A 20753-nucleotide genomic window follows, 5' to 3' on the forward strand; every position below is an offset into this window, starting at 1 on the left:
TACAGCAGGACCTTCACACAGCAGAACTACTGCTCCCTATTCAGGGAGACCATCACACAAAGCAAAGCTACTGCTCCCTATATAGAACAGATATTTAGCCAGAATATTGTTTAAAAAATCTCATGAAACACAAATATCATGTCAAAATATTATAACATAGAAGCTAGGAATATTGCTTTTTATGTTTTGTATATTGTTTTCAAATAAAGTTATGCATAACATCATTTTTAGTTGCTTAGTTTAGTTCTACTAGTTTTTGTGTTGTACATTGTTATTATTTTACTTTTGAATATCCATTATGCATAATTATTTTTTAGTGTGGCTTTGTTTGCTTTGATTTGATATTATATTTTAAGGTTCTTTCATGTTATACCAGAGTCTTTGGCAAGTTGTTGGGTTTGTAGGAGAACAGGGCGTGAAGGTTTTAAAATATGTTTTTTTAAATGTATTATAATGTTGTTTATAGTTTTAAATTTTGTAAATAAATGATTCATTATATAAATGTTTTTTTAAGATATTTGATAGACCATTTTTCAAATATAGCATTTTTTGTTGTTAATTGATATCTTGATGATTGTGTTAATGATTTAACTATTTTTTTTAATGTGGATATTATTTAATTATATTCTGTTTAAGGTTTTTTTTTGTATAATAATTCATTTTATAGTATTAGTCATTTTTTTTTGTAATGCATAGTGTTATTTTGTATGTTATTAATTTCATTTGTTTTTGTCAATTACGCAATTTTAGGAGGAAGCGGTGGGAAATATCTCAAATTCCGTTTTTTTAAACTTCTTACTTAACTAATATAATTTGTAAATATAAATTTTGTCTAGAATTTTAAATGTTAGTTTTTTTTTTTTATAATAATGTATATATATTATATATTGTTGAAAATATTTTAGTAGGTTTTATGTGTGTATATAAACGTGAGGAAGTTGGCTGTATTATATGGTATTGTTGTGCGACCTCACCATCACTTACCAACCCCTTTAGGGACCAGTGGGTTCATCTGTAAAACCCTCGGCTCAGTCCTGGGTGGCTGTGGCACTAAGCAATAGGGCTTACTCAGAGGAACAAGGGTAAAGCATTCAAACAGCACCAATGCAATTGAAGAAGAAAGCAACACCACACTCAAGAAATCCAACACCAATGTATAAAAGCAGACTGCATTTGTATATGATTTTAGACTCTAGAATGAAAAAGATCCACCAGGGGATTCAGGAAATATAGATTTTACGAGTAATAATAAATCAGTGCAATTTCTCTCAACTGCGAGCACACCTTGGCAAAATCAATGAAATGGACACTTAAAATGTTTTCAAAGAAAACGTAGGTTAGTGTCCATGCTGTCGGGTAGACATACTTAGGGCAACCAACTCTGGCAGGGAGCTAGTCAGGGGAACCAGCAAGGTCCTCAAGAACAGTTTCCTTCAGAGATGAAGCAGTCCTTCAGCATTTCCAGGCACTTTATTTGCATTGCGATGGATTCCTTTGGAGTGGTCCTGATGCAAGGGATGAAGGATGCTGGAGATGCTTTAAGGATGCTGTGGATTCCTATGGAGTGGTCCTGATGCAAGGGATGAAGGATGCTGAAGATGTTATGTTATGGTATATTGATTTTTATAGTGCACTAATCGTCCGAGAGGGTACCCAGGCGCTTGGGCAGGTGTGTAGGTGTGAGGTGTCAAAGGTGCTTACTGTAGAAGATTCTCTAAAGATGCTGGGAATGCAGTGCATTTGATGGGGGGTTTCCTTCAGGTATCTGTGAAGATGGTGGGAGGGTCCTATTTGCAGGATTAATGCCCCATGAAGTTCTCTCTGGTCTGGCTAAAGTCCAGTTGCCACTGCACTACCAGTCGTCCATTGTTGCGATCACAGGCCACTCCTTCCTGGCTCGATAACTTCCCTCCTGAGGATCCTAGCAACTCTCTGACAGCACCCCCGGGGCTCAGCAAACTTGGGTTCAACTCTACGTATTAGGTTGTGGTCCTCTGTTGCCCCATCAGGCTTCTTCAGCTGTTGTGTCCTTGTGCTGCGACCAAGAGGCCGGTCAGCTGACGGTTGGAGCTCTCTTGGCTTGACTGGTCTCCGGAGATGACTTCTCCCTGAGTAGGACACAGCACGCACAGCCCTTCTCTTCACTAGCCACCAGGTGCCTGTGCAGCCTCCCTTTGCTGGCCCCTCGGGCAGCAGGGTAATCCTTTAGTCCTTCTTCCAAGTCAGTCAAGGTCTGAGATCAGTGTGCCAGAGGTGCTCCCAATATGCACTGAAAGTGCCCGCAGTGTAGGATGCGGTTAGTAGTCAATGGGCTATTGGGTTCGCTACCACCTGGTGACCACTTCATGCGGAGTGTGGCATATGACTATCCCAGGTGCACCATTCTGCCCACTCCCAAGATGGCGAGAACCCTCTCCCAATGTACAGACCTCCCTAGCCAACCCAGGGGTGTGGCCACCTCAGGGCTACACGCTCCTAGGGAAACCGGTTTGGCAACTAGTTTCCACCCTCTGCTCCCTGTGCCAGCCTGTCTCCTTTGACAGTGGGGCAGCCTTCTCCCTTGGTGTGATACAGCGACTCTTCAAATTCAGCTTTACCTTTGAAGACTGTGGGGCTAACACCTAAGTGGCTTCCTGCAGGAGCGCGGTGACACCTCCCTGGCCTGCGGTGCTTCATTGTTCCCCCTCCCGAGAGTCTTTGGCACATCTCTCCAGGAAGGCAGGAAGCTGACCCACGGAGCAGGCTCCATGTGTGCCCGGTAAGCAGTTTTAAAGGCAAAAAAGTGGCAGTTTTAATGAAGCTGCACACTGCAACAAGTTACATTAATTTCAACTTGAGATACAAGTCGGCCTTAAAATAACAAGTTGTTTGATGCCTCGGATTGTCCACTTTGGTCATACCGTTCAGCAGTTAGCTCGGCTGACGGGTCAGCGTGTAACCCTGTACTCAGTAATTGGGCAACCAAGTCTTCCACAGTGTTAGACCTGCCATCCTTAGGGTGCTCTTGCCCCAGACTTGTTGCCTTTACCTCCTGTTTTGTTGCTGTATCTTTTTGTTGGCCTTAGGGCTCGGAGCACTTTACAACTGCTGACCAGTGCTAAAGTGCATGTGCTCCTCCCCTAAAACATGGTAATGTTGGTGTATCCACACTTGGTATATTTAATTTACCTTTAAGTCCCTTGTAAAGTGGTATACCATATACCCAAGGCCTGTAAATTAAATGCTACTAGTGGGACTGCAGCACTGATTGTGCCACCCACTTAAGTAGTCCTGTAAACATGGCTTAAGCCTGCCACTGCAGAGCCTGTGTGTGCAGTCTCAGTGCCACCCCGACTTGGCATCTAAAACCTTTTGCTAAGCCCAGAACTCCCCCTTTCCTTACATATAAGTCACCCCTAAGGTAGGCGTTGTGTAGCCCATAGGGCAGGATGCCATGTAAGCAAGAGGTAGGACATGTACCTTTACATCTTTCATATCCTAGTGATGAAAAACTCCTAAAGTCATTTTTCATTAGTGTGAGGCTTGCCCCTCTCATAGGCCAGCATTGGAAATTCCTTATAAAATCTTTAAGCTGCAATTCCTGATCTGAGAGGAGTAGCTGCATCATGTTTGGAATTGTAATAATAATTCCTATTTACTGGTGAATTTGGATTTATTATTACTATTTCAGGAATGCTACTTTTAGAAGGTGGACATTTCTCTACCCTCTCTGCCCTTTGTGCCGACAGGTTAACTCCAACACACGTCTGGCTTGGGCAGGTGGCAGCTACACTTGTGCATTCCCTCCAGACACCCACAGCACAAGATACTCTGCCACATCTGCTTTCATCTGCATACTGAGGGGTCTTCCTGGGGAGGAGGTTGTGAAGGGATCACAGTTACACCTCAAAGGGTAAGGACTAGAGTTCACACAAAGGGGCTGATTATCTCTCACTGGCTGTCCGTAGCCAAGACTGACCTGAAAGGGGAACCTGTGCACTTCACAAAAATTATTTTTTAGTTATCCCCCACATCAAAGGCACTTTCTTGTATAAGCACTGGGTCTCTTGACCCAAAAGGGTAGCGCACTGCCGGACTAAGAAGACACCCTGCTGTAGCAAAGGCTGCTGTGCCAGAAGGTTTGCGACTCTGCTGTGACTGGCTGGTCCCAAGAACTGCTGCCCTGCTGTGCTGCGCTGCCTGCTGGCCTCTGCCCTGCAGCCGCTCCAGCGACAATCCGCTCCAGCGGGACTCCAAGGACTGCACCACTTGCGGCTTGAACCCCAGACCCGCCTTCATCCATGGAGCTGTGAAGCAGCGCGCCTCGCAAACATCCCACGATAAAATGTTCTACTTGAGTTAAAGTTACATTTCTTATATAGCGCTAGGAATCCTAGTGTAGCTGCGTCTTGGAGCCGCAAATTAAATGAAAATGTGAAACCATAATCCAGCTCAACTGTACTTATTTCTTGACAGTGCACAATGGAAGACTGCCCTTCCTGTGTTTGCCCTTTGACCTGCAGGTCCTAGGCAGATCTCTGCAGGTCCATCAACTCCCAGAATCCCATTGGCTCTGCCTTGTGGCTCAGACTCCACTATGCTTCTGGTTGGCTAACCCCACTCATGGCTCCTGCTGCTGGATGGAATCCAGGGCCCCTGAATATGGCCTGGCAGGGACTAGGCAGATAATTACCAGCTGGCTTCAGCGCCCAGCTGGATAAAAATATACACTAGGGTTTTAAAAGGATTAGCAGGCATTGCTGCAACAGAAGGGTGGAGAGGAGACACAAATAGCCTTAGCGCGCTTCACTTTGAAGCAACAATGGCCTTGCCTATAGGAAGGGCCACTGGAATTCTGCAATTGTGCGGCCACAGCAATTTCCGTATAATTTTAGATATGCTGCATTTGTCACATAATCCACCAGCTGCCACATAATCTGCAGATTTCAACAAATAAATATTTGTTTCTATCTCAAACGGTTCTAAAGTTGCTAAAAATGAAGTGACTAGTGTTGCAGCACAGTGAAAGGCCCTTTGCAAAGCTGGACTGGTCACCTTTTTGCTACTTATGGCTATATTTGGATATTAAAATTGTACTAATGAAGTGCAACAGATGTCCAGAGAGTGTTACCAAGTTTAAAAATGCTAAAATAATTAACTAATACTATTACAAAATGTGCCACATTATGTCGCATGATTTGCCTTTTTTGCCACATAATTTACTCGTCAGTCGCATAATTAAAGCCCTCTCCTGTCGCATAATTCCAGTGGCCTTATCTATAGGAAAATATCTCTGTTCCAAGGCAAACTGTGCCTCTGTAGGGCAGGAGAAGAGTTAATGCACCTTTGAGCACTCAAACACAGAAATGTTGTGGTGGGTGCCTTTAAGGTCTGGTGCAAGGGTTCTCCTACCCATAAGCCGCATTGTATTTTGACATTTGAGCACTCCATTTGCTATAAAGCTATTTTGAGACCATTTGTTGCATCTGGCACCCTCTTGTGGCCATTTGTGTTTGCACTTTAAACAGCTGTCTAGAGGTGGGAGTGAAAATTACAGAAAGATGAGGGACGATGAGGTCAGTAGAACTGGAGATCCATTTTTTATTTCACATATTGAGAAAAAAACACAAGATTAGCTTGATGAAATTAGGCACCTTTTTAATTTATGGGCCTCATTACAGGGAGCTTGTGCCACTGTTGTGTTATTTGTTTTTACGCAGCAGCAGTTCGATCAGTGCACTACACTGCTCCATATTTGCAAACTGACTTATTGGGCCCAATGCGTCCGTTTGTAGAGGCCTGCGTCTCATTATCCCTGCGCCAGGTATAATGTATGCAGGTTTGGCATTCCCACATTAAAAGTAACACAGAACTGATGCAGTTATATTTACGACTTTCACTGCATCTCTCTGCGACTCGACTGCGTTAAAATCCTTATGTCTGCTCAGACCAGGAATAAGGATTGACGCAGGGCTTTTAACATAGGACTCTCCTCTGTGTTCTGACGCATTGCTGGAGTAGGATCAGTTTTACGACGCAACTCCAGCAATCTGTCACTTTAGCGCCAACAGATCCGTAAGAATTTCTGACGCATCCGTGAAAGCTTGTGCCATTAGCAGATCCATGGCATCATGAGGGCATTTGCGATAGGTGCCGATGGGTCAGTTCTTGTAAATGAGTCCCAAAGTTTAGAAATCCTGACTTCTCTTACTTGAAACTTTGATCTAAAATACCCTCTTTTTTTGGTCATCCAGTGCTTAATTTGTCGAATAATGATGTAGGTGCCCGAAACTACTGCTCAGAAACCCTGGCCAATGGAATTAAATATACACGCCCGCAATGCCAAGGTGGGTGGTCTAGAATCCAGCTCAGGTCTCTTTAATACCCTTCCAGACACTCCCTGCGGGCAGTGGCTTCATGAAACTGGAGGGGGCCCCCTGCAGAGAACATGCAGCCCCCCCCCCCCCCCATTTCCCCCCCACCGGATTCGCTCAGGCCAGGTGCTGTGCTGAGGGTGCCCCCTGGAGCTCAGCCCCCCCCCCACCCCCCGCATCGCGGGTGCTGCGGGGGCCTTTGTTACACCACAGCTGTCCCTGCCCTTTACTTTTCTCTCACAGGTTCATGAATTCTCCCTTTGTGACAGGTTTGCCGTCTTTCTCTTTCTTCGTCTGTTTGATTTGTGTGTTTTTCCCTCTCTCAGCAAAAGATAAGCTCTGATCCCCAGAAATGAGTGTCGATGCTCCCCACCAGCATGCATTGACTCAGAATAGGCACTGCGGTCATCCCTCCTGGACTCGTTTCGGAGATAGGTGTAAGTCGTGTGTGCAGGAAAGCGTGCACAAATGTGCATAAAACTCAAAACATAAACAGGTAAGCGGGGGTCCCCGGACCACTCGCCTTGTACATCCATGGAGATCCTGATGGGTGGAAATCAGGCCCCTTTCACCAAGAATACGCAGGGAGTGAGTGTGACTTACCTTGCGGTACCCCTGAGTTACTCCCGAAGCATGTTACACCTGGAACTCAGATGCAGCCCGAGAGCAAGTCTCTTCAAACATTGTGTAGCTGGGGGTTAAGAGGGCGGAGCTTGCAGACAAGTGAGTAAGTTATGCACTCTGACGTCACTGCTCTTGAAGTAATTTTCTCCGTAGGTGGGATCCTTGGACCCCACGCCTGTCACGGTGAAGTGGGCACTGACGCTGCTGAACCCCGGAGTTCAGGTAGGACAGGAGGAAAATAAATTTTTCAATTGAATGAACTAATTTTAAATACATATATATAAAATGCATTTCATTTTCAAAGACAGAGGTCTGACTGGTTCCCTAGACTCTTGGGGTAGAGGCAGACATGGGGTGCCCCCTCTGCAGACCGGAAGTGTTCCATGGCCCCTGTAACGACGGTTGTTACGGTTTTGTCTGAGGCTCGTGCGCCCTGTCCCTCCCCCCCCCCCCCCCCCCCCCCAAGTTCGTGACCCCTTCTGATTACAGCAGGACAAACTTCTGAAGGAGTTTTAGCGACAGCCGGGAGAGTGATTGACAGTCCAACCCCGAGAGACAGACCTGCTCAGCATCACTCAAGGCGCTCAGAGTGCGTTGTCGTGGTGGGTGACTCACCCCCGGGGGTGTGGCACTGTGACTTGAGGTACAGACACTTCACTGCAGCAGGGGCTGAACCCACCCAGCTATGCTGGCACGGTTGTGGCGGTGCTGACAGGCTCTGGGGAGTGCTGCCCATGTGACAGGAGCAAGGTCAGATCAGTGCCTGTAAGTGTCCTGATGGGTGGAGGGTAACCCGATAGTGCCAGCTGTCCCGTGACTGTGGGAAGCGGGGGCATCGGTGATGGCCAGTCCTGGCCCAGTGCAGCCCCTACCACACTCATTCCCTCGAACAGTGCCCCCTACTGGTGCAGCTCACAGGGCAGTCCCCTCCTCCACTGCAGCCCACTTCCAGTGCTGCAACAAGACCCCCTCTCAGTGCAGCTCCCAGAGCCCCTCTGAGTACAGTGTGCGCCCCCTCTCAGTGCAGCTCCCAGAGCCCCTCTGAGTACAGTGTGCGCCCCCCTCTCAGTGCAGCTCCCAGAGGCCCTCTCAGTACAGTGTGCGCCCCCTCTCAGCGCAGCTCCTAGAGCCCCTCTCAGTACAGTGTGCGCCCCCTCAGTGCAGCTCCCAGAGCCCCTCTGAGTACAGTGTGCGCCCCCCTCTCAGTGCAGCTCCCAGAGGCCCTCTGAGTACAGTGTGCGCCCCCTCTCAGTGCAGCTCCTAGAGCCCCTCTCAGTACAGTGTGCGCCCCCTCTCAGTGCAGCTCCTAGAGCGCCTCTCGGTACAGTGTGCGCCCCCTCAGTGCAGCTCCAGACCCCCCCTCAGTACAGTGTGCGCCCCCTCAGTGCAGCTCCCAGAGACCCTCTCAGTGCGGCTCCCAGAGCCCCTCTGAGTACAGTGTGCGCCCCCCTCTCAGTACATCTCCCAGAGCCCCTCTGAGTACAGTGTGCGCCCCCTCTCAGTGCAGCTCCCAGAGCCCCTCTCAGTACAGTGTGCGCCCCCTCTCAGTGCAGCTCCAGACCCCCCCTCAGTACAGTGTGCGCCCCCTCAGTGCAGCTCCCAGAGCCCCTCTCAGTGCGGCTCCCAGAGCCCCTCTGAGTACAGTGTGCGCCCCACTCTCAGTACATCTCCCAGAGCCCCTCTGAGTACAGTGTGCGCCCCCTCTCAGTGCAGCTCCCAGAGCCGCTCTCAGTACAGTGTGCGCCCCCTCTCAGTGCAGCTCCCAGAGCCCCTCTCAGTACAGTGTGCGCCCCCTCAGTGCAGCTCCAGAGCCCCTCTCAGTACAGTGTGCGCCCCCTCAGTGCAGCTCCAGAGCGCCTCTCAGTACAGTGTGAGCCCCCTCTCTGTGCAGCGCCCAGAGCCCCTCTCAGTACAGTGTGCGCCCCCCTCTCTGTGCAGCTCCCAGAGCCCCTCTCAGTACAGTGTGCGCCCCCTCTCAGTGCAGCTCCCAGAGCCCCTCTCAGTACAGTGTGCGCCCCCTCTCAGTGCAGCTCCCAGAGCCCCTCTCAGTACAGTGTGCGCCCCCTCTCTGTGCAGCTCCAGAGCCCCTCTCAGTACAGTGTGCGCCCCCTCTCAGTGCAGCTCCCAGAGCCCCTCTCAGTACAGTGTGCGCCCCCTCTCAGTGCAGCTCCAGACCCCCCTCAGTGCAGCTCCCAGAGCCCCTCTCAGTACAATGTGTGTCCCCCTTTCTGTGCAGCTCCCAGAGCCCCTCTCAGTACAGTGTGCGCCCCCTCTCAGTGCAGCTCCAGACCCCCCCTCAGTACAGTGTGCGCCCCCTCAGTGCAGCTCCCAGAGCCCCTCTCAGTGCGGCTCCCAGAGCCCCTCTGAGTACAGTGTGCGCCCCCCTCTCAGTACATCTCCCAGAGCCCCTCTGAGTACAGTGTGCGCCCCCTCTCAGTGCAGCTCCCAGAGCCCCTCTCAGTACAGTGTGCGCCCCCCTCTCAGTACATCTCCCAGAGCTCCTCTCAGTACAGTGTGCGCCCCCTGTCAGTGCAGCTCCAGACCCCCCTCAGTACAGTGTGCGCCCCCTCTCAGTGCAGCTCCCAGAGCCCCTCTCAGTACAGTGTGCGCCCCCTCTCAGTGCAGCTCCCAGAGCTCCTCTCAGTACAGTGTGCGCCCCCTCTCAGTGCAGCTCCCAGAGCCCCTCTGAGTACAGTGTGCGCCCCCTCTCAGTGCAGCTCCCAGAGCCCCTCTCAGTGCAGTGTGCGCCCCCTTTCAGTGCAGCTCCCAGAGCTCCTCTGAGTACAGTGTGCGCCCCCTCAGTGCAGCTCCAGAGCCCCTCTCAGTACAGTGTGCGCCCCCTTTCAGTGCAGCTCCCAGAGCCCCTCTGAGTACAGTGTGCGCCCCCTCTCTGTGCAGCTCCCAGAGCCCCTCTCAGTACAGTGTGCGCCCCCCTCTCAGTGCAGCTCCCAGAGCCCCTCTCAGTACAGTGTGCGCCCCTCTCTGTGCAGCTCCTAGAGCCCCTCTCGGTACAGTGTGCGCCCCCCCCCCCTCAGTGCAGCTCCTAGAGCCCCTCTCGGTACAGTGTGCGCCCCCCCCCTCAGTGCAGCTCCCAGAGCCCCTCTCAGTACAGTGTGCGCCCCCCTCTCAGTGCAGCTCCTAGAGCCCCTCTCGGTACAGTGTGCGCCCCGACCACCTCAGTGCAGCTCCCAGAGCCCATCTCAGTACAGTGTGCGCCCCCTCTCAGTGCAGCTCCCAGATTCCCTCTGAGTACAGTGTGCGCCCCCTCTCAGTGCAGCTCCCAGAGCCCCTCTCAGTGCAGTGTGCGCCCCCTCTCAGTGCAGCTCCCAGAGCTCCTCTGAGTACAGTGTGCGCCCCCTCAGTGCAGCTCCAGAGCCCCTCTCAGTACAGTGTGCGCCCCCTCTCAGTGCAGCTCCCAGAGCCCCTCTGAGTACAGTGTGCGCCCCCTCTCTGTGCAGCTCCCAGAGCCCCTCTCAGTACAGTGTACGCCCCCCTCTCAGTGCAGCTCCCAGACCCCCTCTCAGTACAGTGTGCACCCCCCTCTCAGTGCAGCTCCAAAAGCCCCTCTCAGTACAGTGTGCGCCCCCTCTCTCTGCAGGTTCAGAGCCCCTCTGGGTACAGTGTGCGCCCCCTCTCAGTGCAGCTCCAGACCCCCCTCAGTGCAGCTCCCAGAGCCCCTCTCAGTACAATGTGTGTCCCCCTTTCTGTGCAGCTCCCAGAGCCCCTCTCAGTACAGTGTGCGCCCCCTCTCAGTGCAGCTCCAGACCCCCCCTCAGTACAGCTCCCAGAGCCGCTCTCAGTACAATGTGTGTCCCCCTTTCTGTGCAGCTCCCAGAGCCCCTCTCAGTACAGTGTGCGCCCCCTCTCAGTGCAGCTCCAGACCCCCCTCAGTACAGTGTGCGCCCCCTCAGTGCAGCTCCCAGAGCCCCTCTCAGTGCGGCTCCCAGAGCCCCTCTGAGTACAGTGTGCGCCCCCCTCTCAGTACATCTCCCAGAGCCCCTCTGAGTACAGTGTGCGCCCCCTCTCAGTGCAGCTCCCAGAGCCCCTCTCAGTACAGTGTGCGCCCCCTCTCAGTGCAGCTCCAGACCCCCCCTCAGTACAGTGTGCGCCCCCTCAGTGCAGCTCCCAGAGCCCCTCTCAGTGCGGCTCCCAGAGCCCCTCTGAGTACAGTGTGCGCCCCCCTCTCAGTACATCTCCCAGAGCCCCTCTGAGTACAGTGTGCGCCCCCTCTCAGTGCAGCTCCCAGAGCCGCTCTCAGTACAGTGTGCGCCCCCTCTCAGTGCAGCTCCCAGAGCCCCTCTCAGTACAGTGTGCGCCCCCTCAGTGCAGCTCCAGAGCCCCTCTCAGTACAGTGTGCGCCCCCTCTCAATGCAGCTCCCAGAGCCCCTCTCAGTACAGTGTGCGCCCCCTCTCAGTGCAGCTCCCAGAGCCCCTCTCAGTACAGTGTGCGCCCCCTCTCTGTGCAGCGCCCAGAGCCCCTCTCAGTACAGTGTGCGCCCCCCTCTCTGTGCAGCTCCCAGAGCCCCTCTCAGTACAGTGTGCGTCCCCTCTCAGTGCAGCTCCCAGAGCCCCTCTCAGTACAGTGTGCGCCCCCTCTCAGTGCAGCTCCCAGAGCCCCTCTCAGTACGGTGTTCGCCCCCTCTCTGTGCAGCTCCAGAGCCCCTCTCAGTACAGTGTGCGCCCCCTCTCAGTGCAGCTCCCAGAGCCCCTCTCAGTACAGTGTGCGCCCCCTCTCAGTGCAGCTCCAGACCCCCCTCAGTGCAGCTCCCAGAGCCCCTCTCAGTACAATGTGTGTCCCCCTTTCTGTGCAGCTCCCAGAGCCCCTCTCAGTACAGTGTGCGCCCCCTCTCAGTGCAGCTCCAGACCCCCCCTCAGTACATTGTGCGCCCCCTCAGTGCAGCTCCCAGAGCCGCTCTCAGTACAGTTTGCGCCCCCTCTCAGTGCAGCTCCAGACCCCCCTCAGTGCAGCTCCCAGAGCCCCTCTCAGTACAATGTGTGTCCCCCTTTCTGTGCAGCTCCCAGAGCCCCTCTCAGTACAGTGTGCGCCCCCTCTCAGTGCAGCTCCAGACCCCCCTCAGTACAGTGTGCGCCCCCTCAGTGCAGCTCCCAGAGCCCCTCTCAGTGCGGCTCCCAGAGCCCCTCTGAGTACAGTGTGCGCCCCCCTCTCAGTACATCTCCCAGAGCCCCTCTGAGTACAGTGTGCGCCCCCCTCTCACTACATCTCCCAGAGCTCCTCTCAGTACAGTGTGCGCCCCCTCTCAGTGCAGCTCCAGACCCCCCTCAGTACAGTGTGCGCCCCCTCTCAGTGCAGCTCCCAGAGCCCCTCTCAGTACAGTGTGCGCCCCCTCTCAGTGCAGCTCCCAGAGCTCCTCTCAGTACAGTGTGCGCCCCCTCTCAGTGCAGCTCCCAGAGCCCCTCTGAGTACAGTGTGCGCCCCCTCTCAGTGCAGCTCCCAGAGCCCCTCTCAGTGCAGTGTGCGCCCCCTTTCAGTGCAGCTCCCAGAGCTCCTCTGAGTACAGTGTGCGCCCCCTCAGTGCAGCTCCAGAGCCCCTCTCAGTACAGTGTGCGCCCCCTCTCAGTGCAGCTCCCAGAGCCCCTCTGAGTACAGTGTGCGCCCCCTCTCTGTGCAGCTCCCAGAGCCCCTCTCAGTTCAGTGTGCGCCCCCCTCTCAGTGCAGCTCCCAGAGCCCCTCTCAGTACAGTGTGCGCCCCCTCTCTGTGCAGCTCCTAGAGCCCCTCTCGGTACAGTGTGCGCCCCCCCCCCCTCAGTGCAGCTCCTAGAGCCCCTCTCGGTACAGTGTGCGCCCGCCCCCCCTCAGTGCAGCTCCCAGAGCCCCTCTCAGTACAGTGTGCGCCCCCTCTCAGTGCAGCTCCCAGATTCCCTCTGAGTACAGTGTGCGCCCCCTCTCAGTGCAGCTCCCAGAGCCCCTCTCAGTGCAGTGTGCGCCCCCTCTCAGTGCAGCTCCCAGAGCTCCTCTGAGTACAGTGTGCGCCCCCTCAGTGCAGCTCCAGAGCCCCTCTCAGTACAGTGTGCGCCCCCTCTCAGTGCAGCTCCCAGAGCCCCTCTGAGTACAGTGTGCGCCCCCTCTCTGTGCAGCTCCCAGAGCCCCTCTCAGTACAGTGTGCGCCCCCCTCTCAGTGCAGCTTCCAGACCCCCTCTCAGTACAGTGTGCGCCCCCCTCTCAGTGCAGCTCCAAAAGCCCCTCTCAGTACAGTGTGCGCCCCCTCTCTGTGCAGGTCCAGAGCCCCTCTGAGTACAGTGTGCGCCCCCTCAGTGCAGCTCCAGAGCCCCTCTGAGTACAGTATGCGCCCCCTCTCAGTGCAGCTCCCAGAGCCACCCTCTCAGTGCAGCGCCCAGAGCCCCTCTCAGTACAGTGTGCGCCCCCTCTCTGTGCAGGTCCAGAGCCCCTTTGAGTACAGTGTGCGCCCCCTCAGTGCAGATCCAGAGCCCCTCTGAGTACAGTGTGCGCCCCCTCTCAGTGCAGCTCCCAGAGCCCCTCTCAGTACAGTGTGTGTCCCCCTCTCTGTGCAGCTCCCAGAGCCCCTCTCAGTACAGTGTGCGCCCCCTCTCAGTGCAGCTCCAGACCCCCCCTCAGTACAGTGTGCGCCCCCTCAGTGCAGCTCCCAGAGCCCCTCTCAGTGCGGCTCCCAGAGCCCCTCTGAGTACAGTGTGCGCCCCCCTCTCAGTACATCTCCCAGAGCCCCTCTGAGTACAGTGTGCGCCGCCTCTCAGTGCAGCTCCCAGAGCCGCTCTCAGTACAGTGTGCGCCCCCTCTCAGTGCAGCTCCCAGAGCCCCTCTCAGTACAGTGTGCGCCCCCTCAGTGCAGCTCCAGAGCCCCTCTCAGTACAGTGTGCGCCCCCTCTCAGTGCAGCTCCCAGAGCCCCTCTCAGTACAGTGTGCGCCCCCTCTCAGTGCAGCTCCCAGAGCCCCTCTCAGTACAGTGTGCGCCCCCTCTCTGTGCAGCGCCCAGAGCCCCTCTCAGTACAGTGTGCGCCCCCCTCTCTGTGCAGCTCCCAGAGCCCCTCTCAGTACAGTGTGCGCCCCCTCTCAGTGCAGCTCCCAGAGCCCCTCTCAGTACAGTGTGCGCCCCCTCTCAGTGCAGCTCCCAGAGGCCCTCTCAGTACGGTGTGCGCCCCCTCTCTGTGCAGCTCCAGAGCCCCTCTCAGTACAGTGTGCGCCCCCTCTCAGTGCAGCTCCCAGAGCCCCTCTCAGTACAGTGTGCGCCCCCTCTCAGTGCAGCTCCAGACCCCCCTCAGTGCAGCTCCCAGAGCCCCTCTCAGTACAATGTGTGTCCCCCTTTCTGTGCAGCTCCCAGAGCCCCTCTCAGTACAGTGTGCGCCCCCTCTCAGTGCAGCTCCAGACCCCCCCTCAGTACATTGTGCGCCCCCTCACTGCAGCTCCCAGAGCCGCTCTCAGTACAGTTTGCGCCCCCTCTCAGTGCAGCTCCAGACCCCCCTCAGTGCAGCTCCCAGAGCCCCTCTCAGTACAATGTGTGTCCCCCTTTCTGTGCAGCTCCCAGAGGCCCTCTCAGTACAGTGTGCGCCCCCTCTCAGTGCAGCTCCAGACCCCCCTCAGTACAGTGTGCGCCCCCTCAGTGCAGCTCCCAGAGCCCCTCTCAGTGCGGCTCCCAGAGCCCCTCTGAGTACAGTGTGCGCCCCCCTCTCAGTACATTTCCCAGAGCCCCTCTGAGTACAGTGTGCGCCCCCTCTCAGTGCAGCTCCCAGAGCCCCTCTCAGTACAGTGTGCGCCCCCCTCTCAGTACATCTCCCAGAGCTCCTCTCAGTACAGTGTGCGCCCCCTCTCAGTGCAGCTCCAGACCCCCCTCAGTACAGTGTGCGCCCCCTCTCAGTGCAGCTCCCAGAGCCCCTCTCAGTACAGTGTGCGCCCCCTCTCAGTGCAGCTCCCAGAGCTCCTCTCAGTACAGTGTGCGCCCCCTCTCAGTGCAGCTCCCAGAGCCCCTCTGAGTACAGTGTGCGCCCCCTCTCAGTGCAGCTCCCAGAGCCCCTCTCAGTGCAGTGTGCGCCCCCTTTCAGTGCAGCTCCCAGAGCTCCTCTGAGTACAGTGTGCGCCCCCTCAGTGCAGCTCCAGAGCCCCTCTCAGTACAGTGTGCGCCCCCTCTCAGTGCAGCTCCCAGAGCCCCTCTGAGTATAGTGTGCGCCCCCTCTCTGTGCAGCTCCCAGAGCCCCTCTCAGTACAGTGTGCGCCCCCCTCTCAGTGCAGCTCCCAGAGCCCCTCTCAGTACAGTGTGCGCCCCCTCTCTGTGCAGCTCCTAGAGCCCCTCTTGGTACAGTGTGCGCCCCCCCCCCCTCAGTGCAGCTCCTAGAGCCCCTCTCGGTACAGTGTGCGCCCCCCCCCTCAGTGCAGCTCCCAGAGCCCCTCTCAGTACAGTGTGCGCCCCCTCTCAGTGCAGCTCCCAGATTCCCTCTGAGTACAGTGTGCGCCCCCTCTCAGTGCAGCTCCCAGAGCCCCTCTCAGTGCAGTGTGCGCCCCCTCTCAGTGCAGCTCCCAGAGCTCCTCTGAGTACAGTGTGCGCCCCCTCAGTGCAGCTCCAGAGCCCCTCTCAGTACAGTGTGCGCCCCCTCTCAGTGCAGCTCCCAGAGCCCCTCTGAGTACAGTGTGCGCCCCCTCTCTGTGCAGCTCCCAGAGCCCCTCTCAGTACAGTGTGCGCCCCCCTCTCAGTGCAGCTTCCAGACCCCCTCTCAGTACAGTGTGCGCCCCCCTCTCAGTGCAGCTCCAAAAGCCCCTCTCAGTACAGTGTGCGCCCCCTCTCTGTGCAGGTCCAGAGCCCCTCTGAGTACAGTGTGCGCCCCCTCAGTGCAGCTCCAGAGCCCCTCTGAGTACAGTATGCGCCCCCTCTCAGTGCAGCTCCCAGAGCCACCCTCTCAGTGCAGCGCCCAGAGCCCCTCTCAGTACAGTGTGCGCCCCCTCTCTGTGCAGGTCCAGAGCCCCTCTGAGTACAGTGTGCTCCCCCTCAGTGCAGATCCAGAGCCCCTCTGAGTACAGTGTGCGCCCCCTCTCAGTGCAGCTCCCAGAGCCCCTCTCAGTACAGTGTGTGTCCCCCTCTCTGTGCAGCTCCCAGAGCCCCTCTCAGTACAGTGTGCGCCCCCTCTCAGTGCAGCTCCCAGAGCCCCTCTCAGTACAGTGTGTGTCCCCCTCTCTGTGCAGCTCCAAGAGCCCCTCTCTGTACAGTGTGCGCCCCCCCCTCAGTGCAGCTCCCAGAGACCCTCTCAGTACAGTGTGCGCCCCCTCTCAGTGCAGCTCCCAGAGCCCCTCTCAGTACAGTGTGCGCCCCCTCTCAGTGCAGCTCCCAGAGCCCCTCTCAGTACAGTGTGCGCCCACTCTCTGTGCAACTCCCAGAGCCCCTCTCAGTACAGTGTGCGCCCCCTCTCAGTGCAGCTCCCAGAGCCCCTCTCAGTACAGTGTGCGCCCCCTCTCAGTGCAGCTCCCAGAGCCCCTCTCAGTACAGTGTGCGCCCCCTCTCAGTGCAGCTCCCAGAGCCCCTCTCAGTACAGTGTGCGCCCCCTCTCTGTGCAGCTCCCAGAGCCCCTCTCAGTACAGTGTGCGCCCCCTCTCTGTGCAGCTCCCAGAGCCCCTCTCAGTACAGTGTGCGCTCCCTCTCAGTGCAGCTCCCAGAGCCCCTCTCAGTACAGTGTGCGCTCCCTCTCTGTGCAGCTCCAGAGCCCCTCTGAGTACAGTGTGCGCCCCCTCTCAGTGCAGCTCCCAGAGCCCCTCTCAGTACAGTGTGCGCTCCCCTCTCTGTGCAGCTCCCAGAGCCCCTCTCAGTACAGTGTGCCCCCCTCTCTGTGCAGCTCCCAGGGCCCCTCTCAGTACAGTGTGCGCCCCCTCACAGCAGCTCCCAGGACCCCTCTCAGTACAGTGTGTGTCCCCCTCTCTGTGCAGCTCCCAGAGCCCCTCTCATTACAGTGTGCGCCCCCTCTCAGTGCAGCTCCCAGAGCCCCTCTCAGTACAGTGTGCGCCCCCTCTCTGTGCAGCTCCCAGGGCCCCTCTCAGTACAGTGTGCGCCCCCTCTCTGTGCAGCTCCAGAGCCCCTCTCAGTACAGTGTGCACCCCTCTCAGTGCAGCTCCCAGGGCCCCTCTCAGTACAGTGTGCGCCCCCTCTCTGTGCAACTCCCAGAGCCCCTCTCAGTGCAGCTCCCAGAGCCCCTCTCAGTACAGTGTGCGCCCCCTCTCAGTGCAGCTCCCAGAGCCCCTCTGAGTACAGTGTGCGCTCCCTCTCAGTGCAGCTCCCAGAGCCCCTCTCAGTACAGTGTGCGCCCCCTCTCTGTGCAGCTCCCAGAGCCCCTCTCAGTACAGTGTGCGCCCCCTCTCTGTGCAGCTCCCAGGCCCCTCTCAGTACAGTGTGCGCCCCCTCAGTGCAGCTCCAGAGCCCCTCTCAGTACAGTGTGCGCCCCCTCTCTGTGCAGCTCCCAGAGCCCCTCTCAGTGCAGCTCCCAGAACCCCACTCAGTGTAGCTCCCACAGCCCCTCTCAGTACAGTGTGCGCCCCCTCAGTGCAGCTCCCAGAGCCCCTCTCAGTACAGTGTGCGCCCCCTCTCAGTGCAGCTCCCAGAGCCCCTCTGAGTACAGTGTGCGCCCCCTCTCTGTGCAGCTCCCAGAGCCCCTCTCAGTGCAGCTCCCAGAGCCCCACTCAGTGTAGCTCCCACAGCCCCTCTCAGTACAGTGTGCGCCCCCTCAGTGCAGCTCCCAGAGCCCCTCTCAGTACAGTGTGCGCCCCCTCTCAGTGCAGCTCCCAGAGCCCCTCTGAATACAGTGTGCGCCCCCTCTCTGTGCAGCTCCCAGAGCCCCTGCCAGCTCCGCCCCCAAGCCCCCCCCCCCCCCCCCCCCATACAGCACCAGATGCCACCTCCCTGTCCACAGAGACATTCCTGCTGAGGGCACTCCACTCCTCGCCCTGCACCCACCCCCAGGCCCCCCACCCCTCCTGGCAGCAGAGAGTTCACTCCTGCCCGGGTCACTTCCAGAGGCGAGTGTGCCCTGCGGCGGTGCCAGGCAAGCCGGGTCCCCCGAGGCAGAGAGAGCTGTACTGGAGCAGTGGGGAGGTGAGAGCTGTGTGCCTATTAGTGCCTATAGGTGCCTGTGTGTAGAGAACAGCACACCGCGTCTGATCGTGCTGTGGCACATGACGTATGGAATGCGCCTAGTGTGTTGCAGCATTTGTACAGCGCTTCCCCACCTCGTGCCCCGGCCCCTGTGTGTGTGGGTCTGTATGTGTCTCTAAGCTTGTGATTGTGTGTATGTGTGCGTGCCTGTGCGTGTAGTGCCTGTGTGTGTGTATGTGTGTGTGATTCACTCTGTCCATGTGCATATGTGTTTCTGTGTGTACATGCGAGTGAGTCTACGTGTGCCCGTATATTTGTCTGACCGGCCGTGTGTCTGTATGTCTCTGTTTTTGTAGGTGTGAGTGTCTGTGTGTTCACGTGTATGTCTCTGTGTGTTAGACTGTGTGTGTATATCTGTTTGGCTGGTGGTCTGTCTATGAGTGCGTCTTAGTTTTTGTGTGTGTGTGAGTGTCTCGGTGTGCATCTGTATATCTCTGTGTTTGTGTGTGTGTGTGAGTACATATCTATGTGTATGCATGTATGTGTGTGCTTCGCTGGCTCTGTGCCTGTATATGCATGTAAATGTATGTGTTTGTGCGTGTGTGTGTAGATATATAAAGATCATGTGTGCGTACCTGTGTGTGTGAGTACGTGTGTGTGTTTCTGTGTTTATACATATGTATGTGTTTGTGTGTCTGTGTGTTCTTGTGTGTGTTCGAGCATGTATGTGTCTGTATGCCTGTGTATGGAGGTATACAAAGATGTATATCTATGTGTGAGTACACGTGTGTGTGTTTGCCTGCCCAAGTGTCTATATGTGTGTTTATGTGCATGTATGTGTTTGTGCACCTGTGTGTGTAGTTATATAAAGATCATGAATGTATATCTGTGTGTGAGTACATGTGTATGTGTGTATGTGTTTGGCTGTGTATCTTTGTGTGTTTATGCACATGTATGTCTTTGGGTGCCTACGCACATGTATGTGTTTGTGTGTATACATGTATGTATGCGTGTCTATATGTATGTGTTTGGATGTGATAATGTCATCATTTGACACTTTTATTTACTCTAATGCGACCCAACGAGGCCAAAATCGCAGCGCCAAATTTACAAAGTGGTGCAAAAAGGGCAGTGTGCCACTTTGTAACCCCTGGCACAACATTCTGCCTGCGCCTGGCATAAGCTATGCGAAGGGGGCGTTCCCCTGTTAAGAGGCCCATAAAAATGGTGCAAAGAAATCTAAGAGATGTCTTTGCGTCATTTTTTCCGGCACTTTTAACGCCGGCTCAGAGCAGGCGTTAAAAGGAGGCTCCCATTGGTTACAATGGCTTCAATGGGCCTTGCAGGATTAGCGTCAGCATTTTTTATGCTAGTTCCCTAACTACCGCCATGGCGCACAAATGGTGGTGTTGGGGGCGCTAAGGGGCGCAAGGAAAGAGGCGCTGCACTGGGCTTCAGCGAGCCTGATAACACTTTATAATGGGTGCGCAACAATGCAGCGGGGAGGCCAATAAAAGTATGGGGGTAACTCCTGAGCATAGTGCTCGCTGGATGACTTCTAGGCGCTTGGGGCGGTTTAGTGATTGTGAAGCCCGTGACAGACATCAGACTCAGAGCACTGATCTGCATGGCTTCTAGTTGTCAATCAGTGTGTACCATGCACCTTTGCGCTGGGAGATGGGAGGGAGTTCAGACTTGGTACCCATTCAGTCCCTGGCTTCTGTGCTGCGAGTAGCGACAGAAGGGACAAATGTGTGTCAGGGATCAACGGCTATGCCAGAGCTGGAGACCTCTTCTGGTCTGTTAGGCACAATGTCAAGGTAGCACCAGGTTGGCACTCTGTCCAGCTCACAGAGGTGGCAGCAGGTTGACACTCTAACCAGCCTACAGAGGTGGCAGCAGGTTGGTACTCTGTCCAGCTCATAGAGGTGGCAGCAGGTTGGCACTCTATCCAGCCTACAGAGGTGGCAGCAGGTTGGTACTCTCTCCAGCTCATAGAGGTGGCAGCAGGTTGGCACTCTATCCAGCATACAGAGGTAGCAGCAGGTTGGCACTCTGTCCAGCTCACAGAGGTGGCAGCAGGTTGGTACTCTGTCCAGCTCACAGAGGTGGCAGCAGGTTGGCACTCTGTGCTGCTCACAGAGGTGGCAGCAGGTTGGCACTCTGTCCAGCACACAGCGGTGGCAGAAGGTTGGTACTCTGTCCAGCTCACAGAGGTAGCAGAAGGTTGGCACTCTCTCCAGCTCACAGAGCAGAGGTGGCAGCAGGTTGGCACTCTGTCCAGTGCACAGAGGTGGCAGGAGGTTGGCACTCTGTCAGCGCACAGAGGTGGCAGCAGGTTGGCACTCTCTCCAGCTCACAGAGCAGAGGTGTCAGCAGGTTGGCACTCTGTCCAGCGCACAGAGGTGGCAGCAGGTTGGCACTCTCTCCAGCTCACAGAGCAGAGGTGTCAGCAGGTTGGCACTCTGTCAGCGCACAGAGGTGGCAGCGGACTGGCACATTACAAAGATCATAGCCAGAGGTTGTCAGTTTTATCGGAAGTTTCAGCCATATTCGGAGAAATGTTTTTAAAGGCATGGCCTAATTTTGTGTCTGGACTAAGTCCCGTGAGTGAGAAGAGCGGGTGAGCAGGTGGTGAACAGGGGGTGATATATTTAGATGTTGGCGAGAAAACACACGGGGTTTTCTTGGCGTCATTTCCCAAGAGATTCCGAGA

General features: G+C 55.7%; 1 protein-coding gene across 3 annotated transcripts in view; it reads left to right on the plus strand.

Annotated features, from left to right (window-relative positions):
• Positions 1-17917: 17917 nt before the first annotated feature.
• LOC138258845 (SRSF protein kinase 3-like) overlaps positions 17918-20753 on the plus strand; it is a 119442-nt gene continuing 116606 nt past the window's right edge. For all 3 annotated transcript variants that reach the window (XM_069206122.1, XM_069206123.1, XM_069206124.1), the window contains exon 1: positions 17918-18037. The gene's annotated coding sequence lies outside the window, so the exon portion shown is untranslated. The remainder of the gene's footprint in view (positions 18038-20753) is intronic.

This window comes from Pleurodeles waltl, chromosome 9 (assembly GCF_031143425.1).
Source record: "Pleurodeles waltl isolate 20211129_DDA chromosome 9, aPleWal1.hap1.20221129, whole genome shotgun sequence".
NCBI lineage: Eukaryota > Metazoa > Chordata > Amphibia > Caudata > Salamandridae > Pleurodeles > Pleurodeles waltl.